General features: G+C 42.0%; 1 long non-coding RNA gene across 1 annotated transcript; it reads left to right on the forward strand.

Moving 5' to 3' along the window:
- The first annotated feature begins 1,163 nt into the window (after window positions 1-1,163).
- On the forward strand, window positions 1,164-6,975 carry LOC132435504 (uncharacterized). The gene is made up of 3 exons (XR_009521558.1): window positions 1,164-1,227; window positions 2,871-3,062; window positions 6,644-6,975. It is a non-coding gene; the product is annotated as an uncharacterized lncRNA (long non-coding RNA).
- The last annotated feature ends 4,274 nt before the right edge of the window (window positions 6,976-11,249 follow it).

The raw sequence follows: 11,249 nt of genomic DNA on the forward strand, positions 1-11,249 counted from the left end.
ACACTAGAATGTTATCTCTAGGGAACAGACAACATGAGTATTTTGCTATAATTTTTATACTTTTATTATTTTAACTTGATTAGTGCTAGCAAGTTGTTATAATTTCTATAACTGACAAAACATATAATTTAATAGATATTTTAAGCTCCAAAGCCAACAATTTGTTTGAATATGGTCAGTTCATTTTGCCCACATGGGAACAGGATTTAAGGCTCTTCTTAGCAGTTTGGCCACATATTATGAACATTTTCCATGCCATGACTCTTCCACAACAACAATATTTTAAATAGTTTCATAATATCCCACTTTATAAATATATAATCACTCACTGTCAAGTTTCAAATTTCAATGGGGACACATGTTCATTGAGAATAATACAGAAGTGAGGTTGGAAAGTAAATGGATTCTCTTCTCACTTTCCACTCCTTTAGAGGAACACATTTTAAAAAGTTTAACATATGTTTTTCTAGACATTTTACTATTTACATACAAATTCAAACAGTATAAGAGAGTATCCAATGAAAAGAAAAACATTCTTTCCCTGTCCCACACCGTCTTTTAACTGTTCTATTTTTAATACTTCTAATAGTAATTCAGATATGATTTACCAACTTAAAATACCATTTGTTGATTTGCTTAGTGTATGAGACATACCTGTCACTTACACGTCTTCCTTTTCCTTTCAACTGTCAATCGTCCTGTTTTAGTTTTAAGTCTATTGTTTTATTTTCTAGTTTTGAAATTATATTAAAATATCTATTTCTTGACCCATCTACGTACAATTACATTTTCCTTGCTCCTTGAGGGCTCCTTGAGGGCTAGGGACCTGGATTCCACATGTTTTGCATGGCATCTGCACAAATGTACCAGGATTCTAGCTCATTCGATGGCCCAACTCTTCCTTCTAGAGCAGCTCTAGATCCTAGTCTCAAAGACAGCAAGACTCTGCATTCTGACTGGTAAAAAACCCACAGAGAAAGGACAGGTAGGGAAAATGTGTAGCCAGCGTTCCTGGTTTGTCTTCGTCCACTGTCTTGAATCTGTTAGGGCCCAGATCTGACTTCTTTGCATGTATGGGCACAAGGCCCACGGAGACTTTAAGACAGTGACTAAAGAATGGATTTATCCTTTTCTCCAGACACGCTCATGAGCAAGAAGGAGGAGGAGGTCAGATCTGTCACCAAATGCTCTTCAATATTCCCCAAATTACTAACTGTCTTCAAAAGGGTAAGGTTACCAAGCAAAGGGCTGGGATTTTCTGGAAATAGTTTTTCAGAGAAGCATTATTTCAATGGCTTGATCTGTCAGCCTGGGATCACGCACAGGTTGACAGATTTTTCAGACAGAATGGTGTTCCAATACTCCCGCTAGTTCTGGGCAGGAAGGCAGGGAGGATTTGGGGAAACAGCAACTATTGTGATGGAGAAAGAGCTGTCCTGCTCGCCCTTTTAGAAATAATCCTCACATCTGTACAGCACTTCTCAAACCATTCTCAAATCCATCCTTAGATGGATTACACAGGAGGTTCACATCAGTCAGACCTAACCCACCCATTCTTCAGCCAGTACAAGCAAGGTTAGGATCACTTACACTGCTTGTTTAATCATCAAGGATTTCCCCCACCTTGTTTCCACCATGTTCCAGTTCTACAGTTTCTTAACTGTAGCTAATTTCCCACTATTGGCTCCACGTCCGCTTTTCGGCAAAATCCTTGGAGATTTTTATGACTGCATTTCCTCTCTCTTACACTTGTTTTACCATCTAATTGCCTGCCTCTTCCTTTTTTAAAAATGACTCATCTATATCAAGTCTTTCCAAGGCATTCTACTTGGTGTGCATAAAAAAACAACTCTCTTTTCATGTTCGTCTTCCATTGGCTTATGTGACATTTAATTAAACTACATCATTACAAGAGCATACATACAGGCATAAATGGTTGGGGTACAATCACAGCTGACATGGCTGAGCATCCCACTCAATTGGTGGAAGTGACAGTGTTAATATATATCAGAAATTAGCCAACTAGCAGAGAGCCTTCAGCATGCTGTGCCGTCAGTCAATATGATTTACCAAAGACATGGAAAGGATTCATTAAATAGTTGGTTAAGGGAGAGCAGTTCAGAGAGCTTGCACTTCCATGAATTCTACAAAGATTAGTCATGAGAGCTCTTTCTGCATCACAGAGGGCACTGCTCTAGCTTGTATCCCTGGGACCTGAGTCTTGATTAGCCTGTATGTGGCTAGCACCTTGGCAGACCCATTTTGGACGAGGGAGGCTGGGAGGATGTGGGGATGGTTCAGACTCCCCTGAAATTGTCTTCCAAATTTCAGAGTTCAATGAAATTGAACTAAATCAGGATCACTAAATTGTGAGCTGAGCATAGCTCCAATGATATCTATTGTGGTGGGTAGAGTAGTGCCTCCCCCTAAGATGTCAATATCCTAATCCTTAGAATTTGTGAATAAATTAGCTTACATGGCAAAGGGAAATTAAGGCTGCAGATGAAATTAATGTTGCTCATCACTGTACCTTAAAACAGGGACATTATCCTGGCAGGCCCAATGCAATAAGAAGGGTCCTTACAAGTGGGAAAGAGTGAGTTGGAGGTAGATGTGACCCTGGAGAAGCTCGAAATAGTTCAGTGTCAGGAGAATTCAACCTACCGTTGTTGGCTCTGAAGATGGAAAGGACCACAAGTGAAGGACTGTGAGTACCCTCTAGAAGCTGGGAAAGGCAAGAAAAACAAATCCTCCCCGTAAAGGAATGTAGCCCTGCAAACACCTTGATTTTAGCGTCCTGAGACATGCCTCAGACTTCTGACCTCCAGAACTGTAAGATAATAGGTTTGTGTTTTTTTGTTTTTTTGCAGTACGCGGGCCTCTCACTGTTGTGGCCTCTCCCGTTGCGGAGCACAGGCTCCGGACACGCAGGCTCAGCAGCCATGGCTCACGTGCCCAGCCACTCCGCGGCATGTGGGATCTTTCTAGACCGGGGCACGAACCCGTGTCCCCTGCATCGGCAGGCGGACTCTCAACCACTGCACCACCTGGGAAGCCCCGAGGTTTGTCTTTTTTAAGCCACTAAGTTTGTCATAATTTGTTATAGCAGCGTAGGCAACTAGTACCTCTACCTTCTTATTTCTGTGACATCGTCTGCTTTCCTAATAAAGGAAATTACATTTATAGGATTTATTTAATGTAAGCTCTGAATTTTACAACCCCTTCCTACTCCCCGCTGTGTTTAAAAGTAGTTTTAAAGCTGCTGCTTGTGACTAGAGGAATGTAAAATAAAGGGCCAAACCTCTTTAAAGCATTTCAAACATTTTGTTGTGACTATCCAAGGAAAGCTTTGAAACAGCAGTTCTCTCGTGGATGGAAAAAGAGCAAGGAGCATGAAGTGCTCTGTGACGTGCCATCATTGATAAGCCAAGGTCCTGGGTGAGCAAGTGTCAGGCCTTGTCTAGAGATGGGAGGGCCTCCCAGGGCAGCTGGCATCATTCCCTGCTGTGCTCAGCTGGACTGGTCCCCAGAGTGACCTTGCAAACACCGGTCACCGCCAAGTTTATCTTGGTCGGTGTTGTCTATCAGCACAGAACCTCTTCCATTTAGACGGTAAGACCCCAGGGAGTTGCAAGAAGAAGCAACGCCAAAGAGAATGCACAATGTTAAGTCACTGGGGCTTTGCATAAACCAGCAGAGGAATCAGAAGGAGGGAGCAAAACATCCCGCGACAGGTACAAGGCCTGTTGTGATAGGAAGATGGAGGACTGTGAAGAAGTGGAACTTTCCCCAACTCAGAATCCAACATAAAGATAAGATACATGTGCAGACAAATAATTTACCAGTCGTGGTGATTAAATCCTGAGTGAGCGCCCAGGTGGTCCATGTTTTGGAGTCAAAGAAGGGTCTTTCACCCTCAGCTCGGGTACGTGTGTGTTGGGGGTCCACTCGTAAGGAAGGAGATAAGCAGAAAAGGAAGATGCTCAGAGTTCTGGACGGGTGTCAGAGTGTCAGCACATACACTTGCTCAGGTGACCCCTGGTTGACCAAGAGGAATGATACGGGAGATTCTGTTATGACACTTGTCCTGAGTGAGGAGTTTGGGTAAGCAGGCTCTCAGCAAATTGTAGCAGTTCTCTAATTTTGAACTAAGAAATTATACTTGGTCTCATTAATAGAGATTCTCTGAGGTTCATGAGAATAGGGGTGACATATATCAGTATTTCTGAAATATTAAGAATTTAGAGATGGGAGAGAAGGTTGCCCAGGATGGATATGTGGCTTGGGACAAGGCGTCTCACCTGAGACTTGATTTTTCTTGTATAACATGGGGTCAAGGGGTTTCCCCTGTAACCTCAGACTTAAGAATAAAGTGAGATATACATAGACTATTTGGTAACTTTGAAGTACTTTGCTTAAGTTATGATTAATATTTTCATTGCTGTAAATAGATTGACTTTAATTCATACCAATTTATCAGAATTACCAAAGTTTATAACAATTTTTCTGCCAAGGTATTTTACGGTCAGAGAACAAATTGGTTCCTTTTTGACCCTGTGACCTTCTTTAGTTGCTATCTCATATCTATTCTCCTTCTCTTGACCAAATTCCATGTTTCTACTTTCTCACCACCCCACTCACTCATCTGTCCCCATCACACTGGTTTATATATCCCCGTTGGTTTATAGAAATTACTTTGGACAAGGTCACTAATGAGCTTCTAATTGTCAGATTCTCTAATAATAGTAACAATAATAATGATGGGGATAGCTAATGTTTATTGAGCTTTCATTATGTCAAGCATGTTTCTAAGTGATTTACATGTATTAACTAACTTAACTTTATCCTGTGAAGTAGGTAATATTATCAATCAGATCAAGAAGGAAACTGGCACAGAGAGGTGTCCCTTGTCTAGGTCAGAGTTTGCAAGCAGCAGAGACAAGACACAAACCTAGGCAATCATACTCCACTGCCACACTTGCAACCACCATGCTATGCTACCTCTTACATTTAGATAGTGAGACCTTCTAGATGTGAATGTTGCTTTCAGTGACAATCCTTGGTTGGGAATGGGGGATTGAAAAGCAAAGTGGGTGTGGGTGTATTAAAACAGTGGAGCTGCATTTAAGTCTAGGGATGTTCCTGCTCTTGTTTTGAGAGGTCTACAGATGAGCCAAGGTTGGCAGCCTTTCTGAGAGTTCTTGGTCTGGGGCTGTGACTGGGCAAGTGCGGAAGGGCAGGATGAAGAGGCTGTAATGGGGGGCCAAGGAGAACCTCACTGGGCATTTGGATGAGTCACCAGCAGGGAGGAGCAGGCAGGGTCAGCAGGGTAGTTCATGGGAAACCAGGGGGACTTTCAAAACCTCTTTGTGGCACCCTGGGGGCTTCAGGATCTGTGGTTTCCTAGTGCATGAGTGTCCCTGTCTTCAGGCTTCGTGATGATGATAAACAACTTACGTTCCTTGGTGGTCCTCACATCTTCAGGACTTGGGTTAAAATGGCAAACTGGCACTTCTAATAGAGCAGACAGCATGCTCCTGTACCCTTGTTAACTTCCTCTTTGCCTCCCTAGGGGTACAGTGAAGCTGGACAGAAAAAGCAGAGCCCATTGCCGTCTGCCTGTGTACATGTCCGCATCCTACAGAGATGTGAGAGAAAAGGAAGGAAGAGACATTTTGAAATGCTATTTTGAGGGAAAAGCCTCAAAAATGAAATGGAGCTGTAGTCAACTAGAATACAGATGTGTTAGCTCGCCTGTTCTGGGATAAGTTATTTTTTCAGATGTACATAAAGCAATTTAGCCACTCATAAATTTGATGAGTCAAGACATAATCCCTTAAAAAGCAATGTTGGGTAATTTGCCTGTTATTTTATGGAAACCATTTAGTAACCACATAATGTAGGTGAGAGTCGACAGTGTAAATATACCTCACACTCCCAATCAATGGGGAGTCACTGAGAGAGGATTCAGGGAGCACCCTGGGGCAACTTCATGTACCATGTCTGTGAGTGTACAAATCTGTGTGTGTGTGCACATGGATGTGAATGTAGGCATGGATGAAGGCCGCTTTGTTTGTGTAAAGACAGTTTATTTTGTCAACAGAATGAAAATAATCTGACATGGCAATTCTGACTCTCCATGACTGGGAAAATGTTGGTTTTTGTCTCCAGAATAAAGTACCTCGGGTCTGGAAATCTTACAGCTAATTAAATAATTTTTTCAAATGGACACCAAACAGGACAGTGTCTATTTTGGGAGCCCGATTTCTTCCATGAATTTCCTACCTCCTCCCAAAGCCCACACCCCTGTTGGAAACATGACTGAGATGCTCTGCTGGTCCTATGGAAGTCCCCCCAGTCTATGTTCTCTGGGCAGAGGATCAAATTACCTACCATGATCCCTTCTCACTCTCTTCCTCTTAATAATAGAACATTACCCCCACCCTGAGATTTAGCTGGGAACGTGTACACATCTACAGAGATAGAGGTTGATTACTCAGCCTCCTTATGGTTTAGCTGTGGCATGTAGTTAAATTTTGACCAAGAAAGTGATAATAGAAGTGATATAGGTAAACTTCTGGACTGAGTTTTCTAATGAAGCTATGTGTCTTTCTCTCTTTCTTTCCCCCTCCCCTCTGACTAGGAAATGGTAATCGAAGCTGCTCCCTTGGACCCATTGATGGAAGCTTCAGACTGAGGATGGCAAAGCTGCTCAAACTTCCTGAACTGTTGGATGAGACAGAAATGAACTTCTCTTTTATTTAAGCCTCTGGATTTTGGGTGTCTTTGTTATACCAACTTTCCTGTAACCTAACTAAAAGATCTATATGCAGGACCAATTTGTGCCCTAACATATTCTGGTTGACATCTCCCCCCAAAGCCTAGATCTACTCCCTGAAGACTAGAGAGAGCTGCATGAGAGCAGAGCTCAAGACATTGTGGTTTGTTTAAACTATGACTCCTTGGAAAGTTAAGAAATGGAATTCATTGCAGTAGCTGGGAGAACATCACCAAGAAATTCACCATTAAATGTTTTGTTGTTGCTGATTGTGTAACTTCTGATTTTGATATAATTTCAAAATTATACAAAACTTACAGATAGGTTGCAAGAGTAGTGCAGGAACATTTGCAACTGTTGTGTCCATTTTACTTTCTCATTCTCCTCTATTGTGTGTGTGTCTACTAATATATTAATATTACTAGAATAGTAATTCTTTTTTTCTGAATTACTTGAGAGTGAGAAGACTGTCTTTATGATTTTTTACTTTTTGGAAAAACATAGCCCAGTTATTTGTAGAATGTTCCTCAAACATGATTAGATTTAGGTTGTATATTTTGAGCAGGAACGTCATAGAAGTGATGCTGTGCCTTCTCAGTGCCTCATATCAGAAGTCAAGTGATGCCCATCTGTCACTTTGATCATCAGGTAAAGGTATTATCGACCAGGTTTTTCCATTGTAAGCTTACTCTTCTTCTCTGTTTATTTAGTAAAGAATGTGTGGGCAGATACTTTGGGGCCATGTAAATATCCTGTTACTCATCACACTTTTAAACCAGTTTTAACGTCCACTGTTACATTTTATATACTAGGAATTTTTAACAAAGACTTACTTGAAGAAAGTGCACGTGCTTAGGACTATCTACCTTGGAAGAAAGAGACCTGGAGTCTAGTTTCAGCCCATCAACCCCAGACTTTGATTTCCTTTTATGTAAAGTGGATGGTCCTATTCTTGGGTGAAATGACTTCTCTCTGGTTCTCTGAATCCAAGGATCTGGCGTTTATAGACAGGGGTACTCCTGGCATCTTCAGAAGGAGAGTTCTTTGAGGTGCAAAACTGTCACATGCTTTGTAGGGTCCTTGGCATCCCTGGCTGTTGTTTACTAAAATTCCAGAAGTTTTCTGCCCTGGAGAGGTTTTAAAACATGGCTGTTCATTGTTTGACACCTCTCCTGTCAAGAGGTGAGGCCCATGTTACCTTTCCCTGAATCTGGGTGTGCCTGTGCTCAATTTGGCTGATACAGTACAGCAAAAGTGACACTGTGTGACTTCTGAGCTTTGGTCCTAAAATGCCATGTAACTTCCCCCTTGTTTGCAGGAAGTCTTAATCTTGGAGGCTTGAGATAGCATGTAAGATGTTGGCTTCCCTGAGGGTGCTACGCTATATACAGTTGCTCTGGTCAACAGTCCCAGCTAAGGCCACCTTTGAGTCATCTTGGCCCAGGTACCAAACATGTGAATGAAGAAGTCTCTACATGATTCCGGCCTACGGTTATTTGAGAACTTCTCAGCTATTTGAATCTTCCTAGCTGAGATACTGGGTTGTTGTGGAGTAGAGGCAACTGTACCCCTTCTGAATATTTTTTTTTTTTTTTTTTTTTGTGGTACGCGGGCCTCTCACTGTTGTGGCCGCTCCCGTTGCTGAGCACAGGCTCCGGACACGCAGGCTCAGCGGCCATGGCTCACGGGCCCAGCCGCTCCGCGGCATGAACCCGTGTCCCCTGCATTGGCAGGCGGACTCTCAACCACTGCGCCACCAAGGAAGCCCCCTTCTGAATTTTTGACCCACAAAAATGTGAGCATAATAAAATGGTCGTTGTTTTATGCCATTTTAATTTGGAGGGCATTGCTATGCAGTGATACCTGGGACATCCATACCTTTCCAAGTCCCCCTGAAGGACTGTACCACCCTCAAGTGGGAGCCACTGTGGATTCAGCCTAATGCTTTCACTTTCTACTACTTGTCGACAAAATATATTTTAAGTCAAAATATGATACGGTGAGTGTTGTCTGTTTCTCCTATGTGTCCTCTGAGGGAACAAGGGCATTACTTTTGTGGGGTTTTTTTGTAATGTCAGCAACCCTTGTTTACTCTCTAAAGTTTATTAGGAACCATGGCATGTTTATGGGACACTGATTACTTCCAAATAATAAGTACTTATAATAAGCAGTATCAGTCATACTGTGCTTTTGGAATAGCTGTGATCCTGAAAAGGTGGTAATAAAATGAATTCTATAGAGGGAATCCTATTTCTTTAGAGGCTTGACTTACATATTTGAAGATGTATTCCAGACTCTTCTGTCTCACTGCCTTTAAAGACTTTAAGACTGACACTAAAGTCTGGGTAAGTGAGGACAGTGAGAGCTTTGAGTGATCCCTGTCTGGACTTGACATAGGTACTGTAACTGCCTTCTCTTGACATCTAATGGCTGCCCAACCTGAGAGGGAGGTGGAACCCTAAACATTCCCCATTCATTCGTTCATTCATTCATTCATTCAACAAACCAGGAATTGTATTAGGTTTTGGTGATAGAGCACTGGAGAAGGCAGGCACAGTTCTTTCCCTCATGGAGCTTACATTCAACCTAGCAGGATGCACAATAAGTGGGTAGTTTACAAGTTTGGTGATTACAGTAACACTGTGCCTCTCACTGTCTGTGGCAAAGGACCTGTTTGTTCTTCCTATCTATGGGTCATCTATCTGGCATTTCTGATTTCTCACCTGTCACGGGTAGATATATCCTATTACACACGACTGAATACAATTTGAGCCACTGTGATTTACCACTAAGTCTGACAACACCCAGATTAGTCTGTATGCTGTTCAAAAAAGATGAATCCACAGATTACTGGCTGGTTGTTGTGGAATGTCAAATTGCTATCCAAGTATTGACATATTTGCTTTTAATGTCTCTGTTCATCTCATTGCAGATCACTGACAAATAGTTCATACTCTAGCCCTGGTCCACAGACCACACTTTGAGTAGTACAACTGTAGAGAAGTAGTATAGGAGGGTATCATGTTGTCAGTTGTTGCCCTTCTTCACATATTTCTCAACAAAAATTAGAAAATTGGAGGGAGTTTTCTCACAGTGTGACTGTCTTATGTTCCATCTTATTTTTAATTCCAGCTTGATATGGGAGAATTAATGAGCAGAGGCTGGGAGTCATCACCTTACCTCTTAGAATCCACCTGTTGCTTACAAGGACATGCAGGTTCCTTTCACGTTGTTCCCAGGATCATTCCGTTCAGGGCCTGGCAGGGATGATGCAGACAGAGTTAACTTTCGGTATTCCAAGTTCCTACGTACCTAATATTGATATCATGATTCTCTAATGCTGGGTACCCTCTCAGGAGGGTACAAGGAAGAAAGTAACTCAAAACAGCTTTACATCATTCCACTTATGAAATTCTCACTGATATCATCTGAATTTTATAGGTAAAGAAATGGTAACATACTAAGTAAGGAACTCCCTTGGGTGAAAAAATAAGAAAAAGAACACTCAAATTTTGAATAATTTTTTCCAGGATTTAAAAAACTGGAAAAAAACAATTTCAAAGCGTGGAAGAGGGTAGCTTTTCATGAGCTAGAATTTCTCAGTAATTCCAATTATAAATATTTTTCTTATGAATAATTTCTCCTTAAAATTAAATAATCCAAAATGCAATGAATTATGCAGCAGCTAGGCAGAATATTACACTAGCTTGCTTTGTGCAAAATGAGAAAAAGAGTCTGTTCTATCCCAGGTTCTATCTACCAGCCTGAGGTGAGAGGGCTGGCCTTAGGAGTATCATGTGGTGAGGCCTCTGGGGAAGATCATGTAGCCCCTCTATTTCTCATGTCTAATCTGGCCACAGGGCAGAATTTCACAACAGAGCAGGGAAATCAGCTAATCACTGACACCTTGCCAGCTGTGGAGTACATTCAGTGAGGAATTGGAACTGGCAAATGAAGTCTTGCTGCTTGTGTCCAGATCTATTTACCTGAAAAAAATCATTCCCACCAAAAAAAAGAAAAAGAAAAAATCCAAAGAGCAAACAACAACATCCAAACCAAACAAGAAATTTAAAGGCAACTATCAAGCGTCTTTTCTCCTGCTTTTCCTTCAAAATACCAGTGTTTATTTAATAGACCCACAGCCCCAGGGTGGAAACAAACAGATCAATCACCAGAGTGTTCCATTGTGCCCATTATCCTGACATCCAGTTGATGGTATTTATCTGAGTCTGAAAGTCATCACACGGGCACAGGTGCAGCTGATGTGGCATGACATTGGTGCTATATAAAGGGCTGAGAGTGACAGCATGAAGGTAGAGGAAATCATGCCTAAGCATTCCAGGCAGCCAGCCCACCTCCCAGCCCTCCTGCCCACTGCCTCACCCGAATTACCTACTGGTCATGACCATCATGTCCCATCATCCACTTTAATAGCAGTTGGTACTCTGCTTGCTGCCTGCTCTGCCTGTCG

Source organism: Delphinus delphis, chromosome 12 (assembly GCF_949987515.2).
Source record: "Delphinus delphis chromosome 12, mDelDel1.2, whole genome shotgun sequence".
NCBI classification, from domain to species: Eukaryota; Metazoa; Chordata; class Mammalia; order Artiodactyla; family Delphinidae; genus Delphinus; species Delphinus delphis.